The sequence below is a fragment of the Ooceraea biroi genome, chromosome 7 (assembly GCF_003672135.1).
Source record: "Ooceraea biroi isolate clonal line C1 chromosome 7, Obir_v5.4, whole genome shotgun sequence".
Taxonomy (NCBI): domain Eukaryota; kingdom Metazoa; phylum Arthropoda; class Insecta; order Hymenoptera; family Formicidae; genus Ooceraea; species Ooceraea biroi.
The window spans coordinates 13,634,509-13,653,708 of record NC_039512.1 but is presented as its reverse complement, the minus strand read 5'-3'; positions in this window follow the sequence as shown (position 1 = coordinate 13,653,708).

The following is a 19,200-nucleotide window of genomic DNA, read 5'->3' as shown; positions in this document are numbered from 1 at the left end:
TAATATTCCATATTGGATTTTGCGGATATAAATGCGAAACAAGTGTATTTGTGTTTATTCTTTTTTAATACGTAGCTACAATGAAGTAATTTAGTTATTTATCGCGATAAATTGTTTCTAAATTGCAAGAACTTAACATAATATGTAACTCGAAGAAGCTGCGTTTGTTTTCTGCGATATCATATTTGTCCTTATTGCGAGGATGTAAGAAACAAGGAACCTCTTTACGTGATCTTGCAAACTTGGTATGAATGTCATCTACGTAATTTTTACGATGCATCGGAGATGATGTAGCGACAATTCTAACGTACTCTCGTTCACTCAAATTTTCTCAATGTTGAAATAACACTTTTGTGATCTCTATATTCTCCATCGTTTATTTTAGAATCTTGCAAAAGCAAATAAAGCGAATTTGATAGCAATAGTCAAGGACACATGCGGTAATAGTCAAGAAAGTCGATAATACAATATCATTTCTGATACGAATAGACCTCTACGATGAAATATTGTGGTAACCTACATTTCACAGAGGTCAGATTTACTTATTCAAGAAAAATAATATTGGAAAAGTTTGGTTGAAAAATTTCGCCGTGATGACATAGTCGAAACAATTTAGATATACAAATTAGATGAAACAGATAATTGATGTTACAATGTCGATCCGCAGACGCACGGAAAGTTTTATTACGCGCAATGTTCATTAGTTGAAAAAATGAGATTTCCACAAAATTTAATTGAAATGAACGTCTGCCGTAACGTGAATCGGTCGACTGTGCGGAAATGATCGTAAATTAAAAAACAATCAACGGGATCACGGTTTGTGTAACGGTTAAATAATGATTGGACTTAAATGCGCGTATTTGCGGCGAAAGTCAAAGCTTTTTTCACACGATTAATGCTTTTGCGTTCTACAATTTTGAATTCCATATTTGCTTATTCATAAGTGTCTGTAAAATAATAATTAATCCATACGACAAATAAATATCGATATTAATTTCACGGAGAAAATGATTAAGTATTATATTTTGAGAGACATGATATTAAATGGATATATTTCATTAACTGGAGTTATATTTTCTCTGATACGGTTTTTTTTTCATCTCGAGCAGAATTGATTAAAACGGGCGCAGCTGTTTAACTATGTTAAAATAAAAGTTATTATTACTTTCTGTTAAAATACACAGGGTACATTATTAGCGTCTATTAAAATAAAAGTTTTGTTATTAGCTTTTGTAATAAAATTCTCGAAGCGGTAGTTTCATTACCGGTAAGTCAATAGCGACTTTAATAATCAACGTTAGTGTTGCCACGATCGTAAAGCCATCGGGAACCAATAAATTCAGCAGACAAGAGCACAGCTGTTGGCAAAATGCCCATAAAGCGCGCTTGTGCTTTCACAAAGGTAACGTTTCCGCCGCGCATTTTCTCATTTCGCAAATTGGCTACCGCATCCGCGATCCAATCGGGCTCGCATTCTCGTATCTCCTGGGATCGTACGCGTAACTTTACTACAGGCTCTACCGAACACCCGTCGACCTAAAAACCAAGTCCGAGAATGGCTTCTTACGTCAGTGCAAGCATAAAGAATCGTCGAAATATTTCCCACTTTTAAGATTCATGTCGGCACCGTTATGTTACATCTGGAAACGAAGCGTCGAGATCCAATGTATTCGCAAGCGGAAGTTTCTTTATTTACGAGGGCGCGCGTTCGTTGGAGAAAAATTTCCCAATTCATTGCATTATCCCGCGCGCGCCTAGCAAAAATATTGGACTCCCTCGTCCTTTCTTCCGATAACTTTGAAAATTACATGAAATTGCATTCGTGCGCATTAAAAAAATGTCATTTCACGCGTTCGCGCGACGAGATTTTATTCCAGTCACGGAACCCTGATCGTAACTGTCTGCAGCATCCGCCGGTTCCGAACAAATACAAGTCTTGTGTGCGCTGCAAATCGGATTACAATAAGGAAATGTATTCCAAGTACGTGCTCGGCTACAAACTAGCACAGCGTCGCAGCAAAATTCGATGAATTTGATGAAATCGGGTAAATCCCTTTCGCTGGCAAAATTAGACCGTGTTCGATCGATCACACGTGACACGCGGAACGACACGCTGAAAGACGCGCGTAACGGGGTTTATCAAAAGACTCGCGCTCGGAGCTTCGAGGGCGTAAATTAATTTGGCTTGCACCAACGTCAAAAGCCGGCAGGCAGCTCTCGCGGCGCGGCGCGGCCGTTCTCGCATTCTCGTTCGCTGATCAATTTCGTTGTTCGTCCCTCCTTTGTTGAACACCCGTAAAGGGCGATAACTTGGTGGTGCCCTAGCATCCCACATGCCATTCATCCTTCCTATTTTTCTCGAGACTCGTGATCACTTCGAGAAAGTATTGTCCCGTGCAATTCCTTTGAAAGCACCGTGAGGGACGGCGAGGGCTGGCGAGTGCGTGCTGCTCATATTATTAATAAACTGCGCACGAGCACTCCAGACCACTTTTTTTTGTTCCCTCACCGTGCAAAAGAGAAAACACCAAACAAAATATATGAAAAATTCAAGCATCTGCGTCGTTCGCGTCTGTCCACTTTCCCTCGTGGAATGATGATATATGCTGCGGATAGTTGCTGCAACCTTTTTCAGCGAAATATCATTCTTGATTGCGTGTGGGAGTTAATTAACACGATTAGGGAGAACGGGGAATTTTACGTAATAAAGGTGGTAATGTAGTTTGATACACTACACATAATCCCTCGTGGGTGGATGAACAAACGACAACAACGATTATGTTATCCTTTGCTATCTCGCTATATAGCTTCGATTACGATGCGAGATGATGCATCCTTTAAAGTGAAAAAATTTTATATTCAAAAAATACTGCTTAAACAAATATGTTTCCGACTTTTAGGCTAGATTAAGATACAAATTTGATAAATGTAACTTGAAAATAGTTTCCGTTCCGAAATTAATCTTGACTTGAAAGCAACGCATAAATTAAAATGTATTTACTTTTTGTTGCAAATTGAAGAATGTTATTCTAAAGTATCAATATTATATATTTTATTGTTTTTATGGGGAAATTATTTAAGGAGTGACTTACAAAGTAATTCCGGAAATTCTACAGTTCTACAGCAAATGGAATTGAAATTTTCCAATTTCTGGTATCAAATATGTCCGAGCCACGTCCATTCGTCCAAAAATTTAGGTACGCCGAAATAAAGGTGGAAATACCGATGTATCGATTCATATCGTGTGCCTATCGTCAGAAAGCTTCGACGATTATCCCACAAAGGAAGTGTGTCAACTGCATGTCGCAAAATTCTCTTTTACCGTATGTCATTGAGCTGCTGCGCTGTAGCTCACGCTCGGATTGTGCAGTTTTATTCGTGCATAAAACGGGTAGAATACCGCGCGTAATGTCATTACAAGGCAAACGTAGTCAAAGGGTTAACTGGAAAGTTTTACACGCAGTTTCGTTCGCGAAACTATCGTATCTCGTAACTATCTTGATATGCCACGCAACTTGCGATCGCTAACTTTCGTTCTAAATCTCTTTGATTCTCGCTTTTTTCAGATTTTTTGGGGAAAATTGGGAGAGGTCTTATTATATTCCCCGGCTTTTTAACGTGCGCATCACGGAACATTTATGACAACGAAGCTTTTTATTAATAATTATTTATTATTAATTATTTTGCAGAGTGACCGTAAAAAATGCAAAAATGAGAATATTGTAAAAGAGGGCTTTAATAACAGCAAAAATCGCGGCTTTAGAGTCTAAACAGTAGATTTTTTTATCATTCGAGTTTTTGTCTTATTCTATTGGTAATAACTGATGCAATCGCATCGTAATTGGTTTACATCTTTAATACCAGAAACGCGATACTTAAAAAACGTGATATCGCGCGTATCTCACTAGAGAGAAATAAAAAAACGGCAGATGATTCTCCTTTTATAGTAACGAATATCTGTGCAATACTTGACAAACGTGGAGTGCACCCGCATCGATTTTTGTATAACGCGCCGTCGTTGTTTATTACGCGCTTGCGTTTAATAGGTGTAATTGCTTTATATTGCGCGCGCTTTATATCCGTTACTAATGAGAATTAATAAATAATAAATGCTTGACGAGAGCAACTGTAGTGGCATTTGACCAAACATTACGCACGTATGATTGAAGATATAATACGATTACACCGTAAAAGTACAGTCGTCGTAAAATACTGGCTTGAAACAGATTTAAAAATAACCAGATTTTAAAGCGCGCAGAATGAGTCGAAGAAAAATCAATAAATTATTTAACGTTCTAAATAATAAATTGAGAACCGCCGTTCTCAAGAACTTGCAAAAAAAATAGAATGTAAAGTGCAGGTCTTTCCTTTTCTTCTTGGTACACACGGATAATGTAATTTACATCTTGACGAAAAACCTATGCAGATAAAGCACATAATTAATGACCGAGCGTTCGCAATCCTCTCTGGAGATTGTACCAATGTTGCCGTGTCGCAGAGTAATTTAACTTTTTTAAGATAAGTTGCTCAAAGGAATCTGATAGATGCGAGACAAATCGTAATCGCGTGCGCTTGCAGTTTAATGAGGTCGCTCTCATGTCTTAAGTTAACGTAAATGAGAAACGAATAAGCGCAATGAACAAGTTAATGTAGGATTTAAGTAATGGCGAGTAATACGCGCAACGAATCTTTCTCAAATTGGACTTCGAGGTTTTTATGCTTCACGTGACGACTACACTGTAAATCCAAGTGTGTACTTTTTACACACTTATGTATGTAAAATCATGTAGTCACTTTTTACGCATTTGTAAGTGTGTACTGTTTTATATACGTTTTATCTGTGTTATTTTATATAGTTTAGTGCTTACTTGTTACACGCTTACACATTAGGTTACACATTAGGTTACACATTTAAAATGCGTAATTGTATAGACCGGGATACACACATACACACATCCCGGCGTATAAACTGATGCATTTTAAATGCGTAACCTAATATATATATATATATATAGACTACTATATAACTGTAATTACTGAAAAAATCATTTCTTATTAAATTATTTATTTAATGACACAAATAAAAAACTTTGAATATTAGACATTATGTAGCTATCAATGAAATAAAACATTTGAAATATTTGTAATGTTGTAATGTTATAATTGTAACTTATAAGTGTATAGATATATGACGTATTCGGCATGTCGGTTTTATCAAATTCACTTTTTGCCGCTACCGATTTACATGTTAATTATTCATCTTTTTCGTGCGCCGCCCATGTTCTGTTCTTGGCGAGTGAAACTGATTGCGCTTTAATCGGATTATACAATCGAACATATCTAGAAGCGCAAAACTGAATTACGTAATGAATGTTGCTTTATGGACGCTTATTGAATTAAAGAGATTCTTATAATTCCACATTTAACATTTACCGTGAAATTCTTCGATACTCGATAAATTTAATGTACGCCCACATAAAATGTGGACAAAAAAATCTGTGTATATATATATATATATATATATATATATATATATATATATATTCGCACATTATCGGCATTAATGTAACGATATCCGATAACGTAAAATTTATGATTAAAAAATCTCATGGCTGTGTGCGTGTTAATTTACTGCGTATATGTTGCTTTAATTATTATCCGCGCGGGATGTTTCACGTTCCGTAAGATGTTCCGTAAATTGATGCCACCGATAATTTTCGCGTTAAGAATATGCATCACCCCGGTTACTTACCGCAAGGGGGTCACAGGTTGACCCACTTTCTCGATCCGGGATATACGCGATCACACGTTTCTTCTCTTCCCTGCCTCCGCTCCACTCTGCCACGAGTCGGTCCTCAGAACGTCAATTACGCGTCAGGATCTGGGAGTAAATCGAGTAAAAACGCAATTATCGCGACACCGAGCGTTTATTACGCATGATATTGTGAAGATGGACAGTAAACGAAACGAGCAGAAACAAGTGGTTGACGCTTCTGAACGTGAATGTCATGAAACAAAACGCATTATATTTGAGACTATGCAATATATTGCGCCAGATTTGACGCAATGTTTAAAGCAAGAAATATTGCGCAAAATATCATACACAAATTGCAAGCGAATTGCATGTGTTTCGTAAATTGCGCAAGATATTGAAAACGTGCTCTTTCCTGAGCAATTTTTTGTCTGCTGGCATGCGCCATAGTATAAAATACAATACAATTCAACGGCAAGCAAAAAATTGCGTCAAATCTAGTGCAACATATTGCATAGTCTAAAACAGGCTTTAAAAATTTATAGACAACTGAATGAATATTTAGTTGTTTCATTTGCGATGAAACAAGAGTTACGAAGATTGTGTGTGTGCCTATGTATGTAATGTGGTGTATGCTTGTGTTACGCGTACATTATAATATTAAATTATATTATTTTTAATCAATTTACCAACACCCAGATTATGCGTGGATATTAATATCATTACGTATAATACGTGTCCACGTGCACGTGTGAATATATGCATTTCTATAAATAATGATAATATACAATATGATTATTATAATGGTACATATATTAAGTCTACTTTACTCTAGCGGTGCGATATTGTCAACGGCACTGTTGCGCAGGATGCAACAAGGCCACCGAGTGTCCCAGTTTCTCATTTCAAGGCACATGATGATTACTTATTCCCCTTGGAACATCGCGATCGATATATGCAGACGATGAGCTTTATTTCCAAAATAGAGAGATTTTTCTATCAACTATTGTATTATTAGTCACTTGCAACACACTTATAAGGGAATTTTTAACGGAATGAGCAACAATTTGTTTTGGGTAATTTTTGAAGGAAGAAATGGGTGAATTATTCAAATTTATGTATCGCAAGTATCTTTGCACGGATCAAAAATTGCGAATTTTCGCGAAACGTATCGTATCAATATTGAAATTCAACTGGTATCCCATCTTTTTCTATATTGTCGCAGAACCCAGTCTCGTTATAAAACCCGTGTGAAATCGTTCCAAGTTTAGTAAGCAGAACGCGTACAGTATATAACGAGTTCGCGTGCTCGTAATTTCGAACACCTGTAGCTAAAGCGATTGCGAGCAGCTCTGAAATCCATGTCTTCCTATCTTTTTTCTGTTATTTCCTGAGAAAACCACGATAGCACGTAGCGAATGTTGAAAATATTGTAATGTGATTTCGAGCATATAAAAATCTTTAACGTCACGAATTAATGTTGCAAAAAAATTAGTAGTACAATATATAAATTTCATATAAACAACATTTACTTTCATCATTTATTAAAATTCATAAAAGATATTTTGTAGAAAAACTTGTTAATCTTTTATAAATTATTCACAAACGTTTATTTCAAAAATATTATTTTCTTCTCAATATTTTAGTTAATAGAGATCTCTCGCGGCGGGGGGGGGGAGCTCTCATCAACGAAAATCTATTATTACAATTACGAGTATTAAAATATACATATTATATATCACACGTATACATATCATAATTTCCCATTTATTAATTGCATAATATCGTTGTATTATAGAAACAATAGAGATTATCTCTCGTGAAATCTCGCGATACAAATGCTTGCATATTGCCCGTGTCTTTTTAACAATAAGTACCGAATAATACCGGTACTTTCGGACACCTGTAGCTATATTGATCGGCTAGGGTCGGTCGACAGCCCCGACCTCGAAACCACCCCTTCGAGGCTGGAGCGAAATTCAATCCTCTTTCCCTCTTTACCTGCGTCGCTGACACGGCCTCACGTTCGATTCGCGCCGAGTCGTTTCTCGGGAGAGAATTTTCTTTCGATCGAGGGAATATGCCTCTGTTATATGGGTCATTTATGTACTTTCGGTGGACCTTGAAAACGGCTCCAATGCCGCGTTGCATGAAACAACGTGAAGCACGAAAAGACGGAGATACACTTTATCAATTTGCCACTGGATTCATGGTTTTCAGTACGTCATATAATAGAAAAAGAATACATGACCGTGTCACGTCGGATTTGTCTGCTTTATACGAAAAAAAGAAAACTGCTTTCGGCGGATATGTAACTTTTATCCGTATTTGTAACTTGTATACTGCTACTTGTATAGCTGAATTATTCAAGAGGAATTTAAATGCTGCATTTGAATGAAACGTGTGATATTGGTCATTGCCGTGTATGATATCGTATGTCCTGCTTTCTATTTGTTATTTCAATTCAGTTTTGGTAATTCCACGTCATCTCATGCATGTGTATCAACACAAATTGTATACAAATCAAGCCATAATTTGGACTTTTTTCTTATCTTTTTTGATCAAGAAAAAGACGTCTAAATTGTCACGTGCAAACTATATCGATATCAAGTTCTTAATGTAAATCAAAATAAGAAAATTAATTAAATTCTTAAATAGATAAATAAATAAAAAATAAATCTAATTTTTAAATATCTTTTCGCAAAGTAGCGTACTTAACTTTTGCAAGCTCGATACGTGTCACTTTTCGCTTTATTTTCGCATGCATAAGTTATTAGCGAAGTTGCCCGTTACGTTACGCCTGGATATGCCTCACTTTGATACTCGACGTACTTGTACAAGTTACCTGCCAAGTATCGGTTTCTCGTGCGTTCCATTACGCGCGATGGACATTATTCAGACTGCATATTTGATATTGAAAACAAACCGCCCAGTTTTCAATAATTCACCGCGCAGCGGTGCCCCTTTTTTCACTTGTATCGTTCGATAACATTTCAGTATCGAACGCTGACTCGGCATATAAAGCGTGTTTATCGGGTGTGCAATAATTCGTATTAAAACTGTCATTCCGATTATTAGTGAGATTGATGAGGCATTTCAAGCCGATCGTATCGGCAACTCGAACGGTGTATCCGAGACTCGTCACGAGAGATTACTTCACGAAAAACACACCGAGCATAAAGTTTTCAATGAGCTTGGCCGCGTTATTACGCGACCGTCACGTGAAATACGCCGTGAAATACGCTCGATTCACGACGTGATAACATTATCGGACACCACGGACGGTGTACGTGTCGGCCGTTCGCCGATTGCGTATATCCACGCGCCACCTTTGTACGTACATACGTTCCCTTTACGACTCGAGCGAGCGATCCTTCGATTTCTACCCTCCGAGGGCGGTTTTCTGCCTGCTATATTTCATCCGCAGATCGTAAAGCGCGTTGTGGCGTGCCGCCGTCGATGATAATTTAAGGGAACTCACCTTACCTCGCCGAAATGACGGAGAGGCCGTTCCTTTTCCGCGCGGGATCTCGCGTGCGCCGTTCGGTCGATGATTAATGCGATTCCTTTCGAGATTGCGTTTGCCTTTGTCTCCGTTCGACCGAGATATGAATTATATATCTCCGCGCGTACGTGAGCGAATTTGGCGATAACGCGACGATTTTCAAACGCGCGGCTTGCACGCGACGATGACGACATTATAGTAAAAAAACGAAAATTGCCAGAGCTAAAGAGGGAATTTATATTTTATTTTATTGCGACTTTATATTTTCATATTTAATTGATATTTATAATAATTTCAGACCGCGCGTGAATTCTTTATACAGTCCTTTTTAAAATTTATTTTAGCATTTTCATGTCAGGCGCGTTATTATCAATTCGGGCGCGAAATGGCTCGCGGTAAAGTTTAACAAATGCAAAATCGGCGTCTGGAGTCATAAAAGCGAAGAACAAAAGTTCGCGATATTGAGCACATGTTCAACACGATTTTGTCAAACGCACGAATACCAAACCAAAGTTGCAGCCATGGAAAGGAAGCAGCGGTCGCTATAACGAAGTTGCAAGCGCGACATAACGAGATATTGTTGCCACGTGTGTGGGTGTGTGTTTGTCCCCAAACTCCGGCAAATTGAAGCTCGTCTCTTTTTCAGAGCGAACTCCGATACTGCCTGGAAAAAAATGTACGCGTTTTTACCGCCGTCCCTTCGTGGTTGCAATTCCGCGCACACATGTGGAAGTCTCCAGGGAACAGGCATTGCGGAATACCGAGTTCCAGCCGTCACCCATGCAAGAGTGACGTACACATACGAAATACTCTTCTGTATTATCCTTTTCTCTTTTTTTTTCAATTGACCAACTATAGCTGCTTACGTATTAGAAAATCAATGTACTGAAATTTCGGATCGAGGCTTCTTCGATTTGTTATCTCGGGCTAAACATACAGGATTACTCGTGCAACTCGGACATTAATATTTAAAGGAAAGGTATTCGAAAAATATAATAAATAAAAAATGTCTATTCGAAAAATGAATTTATAGCCGAAAGCATTTTAATCGGCGATTACGTTTTATCTCAAACGAAAGAGAGAAATTCTCATAATGTGCAGTTAAAATACTCGTTTCCGAGAATTTACATTTGCTAAAAGGGCACGCTGAAAATTTCATTTTGAGTAAAGAAATGCGAATGACGTCGTAGAGACATCTTCGGATTTCGTAAGCCTGCCGTATCGAAGTAATTTTTTTGTAAAGTGTCGCACCATGGTCGCTCGAATGGGAAATCCTCATGGCGCGAGGGTGTCGTTCGCGCAGGGACCTTTTCCCCCGCCGTTACGTCGTGAGACTATGCCAAGGAGTGCCTTATGGGATTCCGAGGACCCTCGATCGCTTTCGAGGAAAATAAAGGATGCCGCCGCGCTCCTCCGAAATGAATGTTCCTTACGGGACTCTGTGGATCCTCAAACTGAGTTTGAGGACAGGAATTCGCCTGGCACACGAGACGCCGACTTTTAGAACCGGTTCACAAGTTATTGGCAATTTGGAGGCTCGATCAGGATGGGGAGAATCGAACATATCTTCGGAACAAGTAGCGCGACACTGCTCATATAGCCGAATACTCGTAGCGAATAATCGCAAAATCGAGATTTGATTACTCAATTCTGGAATCTTAAATCTAGAATCTATCAAGTTGCCTAATCAAGTTTTTACTAGACATCTAAAACATTTTAATTATCAGAATAGTTTTTCAGAGTATTTTTTCAAGATATTGCCATCATTCGTTCAAGATGTTAATTTCGCTGAGATTCGAATGTCGAAGCGGCAAATCCGGTGCTATCGCGTACTACGTTTCCCGATTGCGCCGACGAAGCGGTATTGCGATGATAAAATTGCGCGGCCATGAGACGCACAGGCGGCAGCAACAGCAACAGCAACAGCAACAGCAGCAGCGGCGGTATAACGCGTCCGTAAATCCCCAATCTTCTTTGCAAGGCGTTGCGAGGGATAAGTACGTCATACGCAACAGCCCGCTGTAAAGGAATCGGCGCCGAAGGACGAGGGAAACGTAAGCTTACAGGACTTTCCCGATGGAAGTCCGGAGGGGTGCAGCGCGGCGAGAGGAAAATACGCGCGCACGTACACACTCGGCTTTGCCGCCCTGCCGATCAATAGCTACAGGTGGCAGCCATTTCCTAGCCAACGTCGGCACTTGGCCCCTTTCTCTCTCTCTCTCTCTCTCTCTCTCTCTTGCTCCTTCACTCTGTCACTCTCGTGCTCCACACGTTATCTTTGTAAAACTATCTATATTACTAGCAACAACGATGGACAACGCAACAGACTCGATCAAGCATAAAGCGACAAGCAAGAGCATAAGAGTATCGTTCCACCTGCAAGCTAAATGAGCACATCCTCGAAACGATTGTTCTGCCGTGTCGCATAGACATCAAGAAAAGAAATTCCGAGAGACGGGATCAGAATCAATTATAATAATTTTCTGCGACACCACAATATTGTGGCATCGCAGAGTAGTCTCTTCTCTGCGCTTTTCGATTCGTATGAACTTGACGGAGAAAGAAGATATCAAAATTGGTTCCACGAGCTGAAATTGATTCCACTCGCTGCTTGTGACAACCGACGATGAACGGAAGGACAAGCAAGGATGTATTTGATTCTTGTACGATGTATTCCAAATTCGAATTACTGTCTTTACTGATGAGAAATAATTCCTGCTTTGTACATGTTGTGCGAGTTAGATCGTCGGCACGAGTGACTTTCCAGTCCTCTATAATATTCCGCAGCGCGATTGCGACGAGCACAACTGCAGTCGCTTATTTTCTTCGATATACACGCGCGTCCACGTCGCTTGCCTTACGCGCGTCGCTTGAAATTGCGCTAAATCATGGGAGCGCGGCCTCATCGAGATCGAGTTTATCTTGAGCTTGATTGCGACGCGGAACGAGCTTTGATTGGGCCACCGGCAGTCAGTCGGGCAGCTTTTAATCGAGTCGATCGATCGCACGGCGCGCACAAAAGCTCTTCCGTTTCCTGTAAAAGAGGGGAAGCGCGTCGCCTGGCCTACCTCCAGCACCAGCGAACGAGATTAATAAGGGAGCTAATGAACAATGTTGCTGCGTGCCCGGATGATGAGCAGGGCTTACGAACTTTATCGAGTTTCGGCTACACGCGCCGATTCGATCACGGACAGATCAAGGAAGAAAGGTTCAAGATAACTACTTGGTGACCTTTTGATCGTGGATTATAATTTATGATTAATTAAGAAATCCTATGGAATTATTAGTGCATCGAAAAGCAAAGATTTTCTAACATTTTACAACTTTCGTGAAGGACAATTCGTTATGACTTTTCGTGTAAATTTCATTGCGATTTTTCGGACGAAAATTATTTTTTAATTTAAAACGTCCTGTTTTTTCGACGGAAAATATGAAATTTCCGGGCAACAGACTAGATGTCCGAAACGCGCGCGGAACGTGCAAAGTGAATTAATTTTCACAGCCGCAGCCAGTATATACGACAGAATCGTCCTTTCCTTCAGGAAATAAAGGGACGGTTCGAAATACGGAGCCACGGTATCGATTAAACCACGTATATTACATTTCCGTCGGCTTAATTAGAACGGCTACAAGGCCGCTGGAACGAGTCCCGTTCCAGTGTATATGTATATGTATATCGACTGATTTCCAGGAATACCCCATGGAATGCGCGGGGATGATTTTATACCGCAAGCCTCGACCCGAATATTGCTGTTCCGGACCGATAATAATTAAGGGCTTGTTGGTATGATCCGATATCGTGAATTAAGCGTTATTGCTCATCATTACCCTTCACCGGTTTGCTGATAATCTGCGTACGTCGCGGCTCACGATTTCTGAATCTATATGGCAGTAATTTAATTACAAGAGATCTCGTGGTGTTCTTTTCTTTAATGAAGTATATAATTAATGGGTTAGTAGAGGAAAGGCCGCAACTGACATAGATCTCCTAAAGAGACATACCCCTATTTCGCAGAAAGTAATTGTTACACTTTATCAAAATTAATATCAACGCGATCAATTGTTAGTTAATTAACGTATTAAGAACTCATAGTTTATATATTTCTTGTTTGTTTATTTGTTAAATGAGCTTATATCGAGTTATTGAAGTGCGAAAGCTTTTTTTCTATAACTTTTCTATACGTTCTTTGACAAATTACGTAGTTTAAACAACAGTAGTCATCTTTTTTTATAATATCAAGTTCTTCTACATGCTTGTAGCTTTCTAAAAATATTTTATTTTTATTTTTATCTTTATTACTTCTTTTACGGCACGATTTCAAAGATTTAGAATTTAAATTTCAGAGTTTGCCGTAAACCGACGTATTCTATGCGATACGTGCGCCACTCTGCGATCAACATAACTTAATTTCGATCTTTGACAGAATACATGATGTTTGACATGAATTTTTATTTTTGTTATTACATATGTGTTTTGTATATTATTACATAAATACTTTTATATACAGGGTGGTCCACTTAAATCGATCATCTTAGATATTTCACTTGTTTTTGATGATACGAAAAAATGTTTAAGGAAAAAGTTGCACCGTTCGAAAGGGCTATCATGATGACAGAACAACAATTTTTTCAAGGCTATTTTTTTCGGAGATTCAAAGGTCAAGATAATTTTTTTAAATGGAACTACATATTTTTGTTTGCGCAATTTTATAGCCAACATCGAGAGGAGTTCAGCGACCTATGACAACATGACCTTTAAATGATCTTGAACGCGGGAAACAGAAAAATCAAACTTTATGCTCTTCAACACAAAAATTTATTTAAGGAGGTGTTCGAAATGATGTCCTCCGATTTCAATACATTTTCTAAGGCTCCATGGACGTTCTACTTATCGAAGCCACCTTAGATTTTCGACGGTCCAGTAGTTCATATTTCTTCTATTTACTTGTCCATGGTTAGTGAACATTGATTCATCGGTAAACACTCTCATGTTCTGGAATTCAATGGAATGTAAGATTGAAATAATTCCATACATGTATTGTGTGCGTGTGTGTATGTGTATGTAAATATTTATGATCGTGAAATGCTTTCGCAGTTCAGTTCATTTCCTGAGCTTCTCGATATCAGAGTTTAAATATGACTGATTATACGAAAGAGGAAAGAATAGAAATGTTTCTTATTTACGGTGAAAGCGGAAGAAGCTCTACAGAGGCGCAGAGAATGTACGGCCAAAGATACCCTGAAAAGCGTTTACCGTCTCGCGCTGCTTTTGACCGTCTTATTAAAACATTTCGTGAAACTGGAAGTGTTCGTTCACGTAAGAAAATGCGACCTCGTTTGCAAACTAATGAACCAGCAGAAGTTACTGTTTTGGCTGCAGTGGCAAATAATCCACATATCAGTTCTCGACAAATACAAAGAAATACTGGTATTTCCAAGACAAGTGTTTTACGCATTCCTAAATGCCACTCATTTCATCCATATCACATTGCATTGCATCAAGAACTTCATGGAAATGATTTTATTAATCGAATAGAATTTTGTCAATGGGCGCTACAACAGTTGGAGGTCAATGAATTCTTCTTCAACAGAATATTGTTTACCGATGAATCAACTTTCACTAACCATGGACAAGTAAATAGAAGAAATATGCACTATTGGTCCGTTGAAAATCCAAGGTGGCTTCGATAAGTAGAACGTCAACGTCCATGGAGTCTTAATGTATGGTGTGGTGTTTTACACAATCGAATCATTGGCCCTTCCTTTATTGATGGTACATTAAATGGTCAAAAATATGCTGATTTTTTGTCCCAACAATTACCAAACTTATTGGAAGAGGTGCCGTTAGAAACTCGTTTACAAATGTGGTATCAGCATGGTGGTTGTCCGGCTCATAACGCACGTGTTGCACCTACAGTTTTACACGAAATGTTTCCGGAACACTGGATAGGAAGAGGAGGACATATCAGTTGGCCAGCACGTTCTCCTAATTTGAATCCTTTAGACTTTTTTGTGGGGAATGTTAAAGAACACTGTTTACAATGATGTACCAACTACACAAGAAAACATGAGAGAGCGCATTTTGAATGCATGTGGTAGTATAAATTCAGAAATGATAGAAAGGGTAAGAGTATCATTTGTGCATCGTATTAGAAAATGTATTGAAGTCGGAGGACATCATTTCGAACACCTCCTTAAATAAATTTTTGTGTTGAAGAGCATAAAGTTTGATTTTTCTGTTTCCCGCGTTCAAGATCATTTAAAGGTCATGTTGTCATAGGTCGCTGAACTCCTCTCGATGTTGGCTATAAAATTGCGCAAACAAAAATATGTAGTTCCATTTAAAAAAATTATCTTGACCTTTGAATCTCTGAAAAAAATAGCCTTGAAAACATTTTTGTTCTGTCATCATGATAGCCCCTTCGAACGGTGCAACTTTTTCCTTAAACATTTTTTCGTATCATCAAAAACAAGTGAAATATCTAAGATGATCGATTTAAGTGGACCACCCTGTATACTATTATTATTACTTAAATACTGTTATAAATATTATTGAAATATTAAATTTTTAATAAATTTATATTATATAACCGTTTAATGTGTTATTTGGACCATTTATTTAAACATATCATATTTTTAACATAGTTCATAATTTTTAATAGATATGTCAGTTTTGGCGCCCAATTTTTTACAGCTCAGTTTTCGTGTGTCTTAAAAAAATGTTATTTTCTTAAAACCTAGAAACGATATTATAAAAAATCTAATAGGAGGCAGTCTCTAGTACATATTTTTATTTCGAGCTTTAAGTTAAAAGATAATCTCCAAAAACAAAATGGTACGTTGGTTTGGCGTCTTTCCTCTATATAATTTAATAAAAACACACATCATTTTCGTAGCTTCATTTTTCAGCATCGAGTCCATTAAAGGAAAGTAAATTTAAGTTATTTTTTTAATGTTGATTGTCTTTTTAATAAAGTAATTTTAATAAAGTAGTTGAGAAATCGCAACCAGTTTAAAAAGCATGTTTTGTTTAACGCATGTATGATCACGCGTGTATAAAAAAATAATCAAATACATTTATGTATACAAGTTCAAAGATTAATGCAATTTTTGTAGGATGAAGGCATCAAGCTTGTTATTATACCGTAACAATTATATTTTGCTGATTGGAACAGAAAGAAATTTCACTGCATTGCAGTGCACCAATTTGTTACACTCGCCTTAACGTAAACAAGATCGATGAGTTACCATCAATCACTGGTTTCAATATTTGTTTTATGTATCATGGAGCAAAAGCATCAGAAATGTATCCAATTAGTTTTGTACTGAGAGTATAATACATTTACCGCATTCATTAATTAAATGACTTTTTTACCAATTAATTAAATGAGTTTCATATAATTTAATTATGATCGTACATTAATTGCAAGTGAAATGAAGCATGTTAATAATTAACACCATTCGCGTTTTATCTGTGATGTTTCTTCTACTCTCTCATCCTTTCTCCAGTGAAACTTATTATCTCTTCGAATAATTTCGTACCTTCGCACGCCGTAATCATACGTCATACGTAACTTCGGCTTTGCCATATGCTAAAGTATGCATGCAACTTTTGTTGCTCGCGAGAGAAAAGTTTCGAACTAATCTGCTTTCAGAGAAAAAAAAAGGAAAAAGTAATTTCTGCAAAGTAGCGTCTCATACTGAGATCTCGCGGGAGTAGAAGTCGCATTTTTCTTGCGAAGTCACTTGAAAATTCACGCCACTCGCAGAGTGAAAATTATTCGACGAAGGCTGAGAATTTCTCGCTCTTTCAGATTTTTTTTTGATAAAGTCTAAAAATCCTAATTGTATTGCGCACCGATGTCGCACACGGCACGTTTTAACATGGTTTATAAATTATTTCAAGCCTCATTCCGGAGAAGAGAATCTCATATTTAAAAATTCAGGAATAACTTGTTCACGACGTAATCATACTCGTGGCGAGTTTAATCATTATTACACTTTCATCGCGCATTATGACGCAACGCTCGTGACGTTCGAACTGTACCCGTTGAATAAAAAGCGAAAGAAGCGAACCACAATATGGAACAAACGTCTTGGTCTTTAGGAAGTCGGGCGTGCCTATGAGAAATTGGATTAATTCTGTACACAAACGGGTGGTGTGCGCCATCATCATCCAACGAATGTTTGCAAAGCACGGTAGAATGCTCTTGCTAATGATGATAAGGGCTGCTACAAATTAAAGAAGCTGTAACTTCGAGCTTCTGTACTTGATAAATGCATCTGCATATTAAAAAGTATTGTTTAGATATTTGTAATTAATTTTTTAAGGGTGAAAAGACTGACGAGGGAATGAAATCTTGGTAGCACTTATAAGAATATAATTTTTACATTTTAGTAAAAATTATAACTTTCTCTCGCACCTAAAAGATCCTGTCAAGGATGAAATCTACCATCATGAGCGACACTTTGATTCTGTAGAACAGTCGGATGTCGATGATATAACACGCTTGGCAGCTCGTCCAGCCCACTATGTAACAGACGGATACGCACACATGCGCTTATATGGATAAAGCCTGATATATGGGATAATAGGTTTGAATCCGCAGCGCACGTGTATATACAGTGTATATACGCAGATCGATGCATTGCATGAGGGGAGAGAGAGAGAGAGAGAGAGAGAGAGAGAGAGAGATGCCACTCACTCACGGAATTATAATATTGTATGTCACGGCGTAATGATGTAAACGCACAGCGTGACGTGTCCGTATTCTACTGAAGATTTCCGCGAAATTTCCGTTTGATCTAGATAGAAACGTCATGTGTGACTTCGTGAGAAAAATATCTCTGTTATAAAATTACACACACACACACACACACACACACACACACACACACACACATGTATATATACGTGTCACTTTGTACTAATTAAAAATTTCGTAAAAAATTAGTAGAATTCTTTCTCTCCATTTTTTTGTCAAGAATAATATTATTTCTAAACGTTTTAATTTTAATAGAGTTTAATTTAATAATCTGAAAAGTGTGTCACGCATTATTAAGAGCGATGAACGCGCATATTATTAGCATAATCACGCATCAAACATATATCCGTTACTTTTACGTGTAAAAATTACCAAGATTGCGTGTGAAAATTGATATTTTGATTAAAATTTTTTCTTTTCTCTCGAAAAGTCGTAAATAAAGATATAAACCAGGATATTTGTAAGATAAAGTTCTCCCCGAAGCAATAACGTTTAAAGTCACTAAAACGGCACACGTTTAAAACCACTAAATAGTAAGCGTGGAAACACGAACAAGGGAAAGAGCCTACTATCTGATCACCTGCAACAAGTAGAAGCGGTTAACGTGTAATCATCCGGTAAAATAAACTATTACCTGTGAAGATTCACTTTCAATATTAATCGATATTTTAATCGACATTATCAATAATATAGTATATTGATTATCAATAATATAGTTTCAAGATATTTATCAATCCATCCAAGTGTTAAATTTATGTTAAATTATTATATATAATATATAATAATATATATAATAATAAATTATTATATAAATTATTAAATTTGATTTAATAAAAATAAAAAAATAAAAATTTAATTAAAAATCAAAATATAAATTTTATTTTAAGAAAAATAAAAATAATAATCTAAAAACTGCTTCCTATTTCTAAAATTCTCTGTACCTTTGAAATTGATATATTCACTCTTAATAAGATATTAAACAAAATATAATAATATAAAATATAATAATAATAGTTCTAGTAGTCATATTGTAATAATAATAATCGCATTAACAATTACTTTATTTTCGTTTATCATTTTTAAGTTTAAATTCGCACCATTTTACGTTAGATTCATAAACTAAATAGTATTTTTATGCTTAGCGAACGCAAATTATCGCACCAAAAACACATAATTTA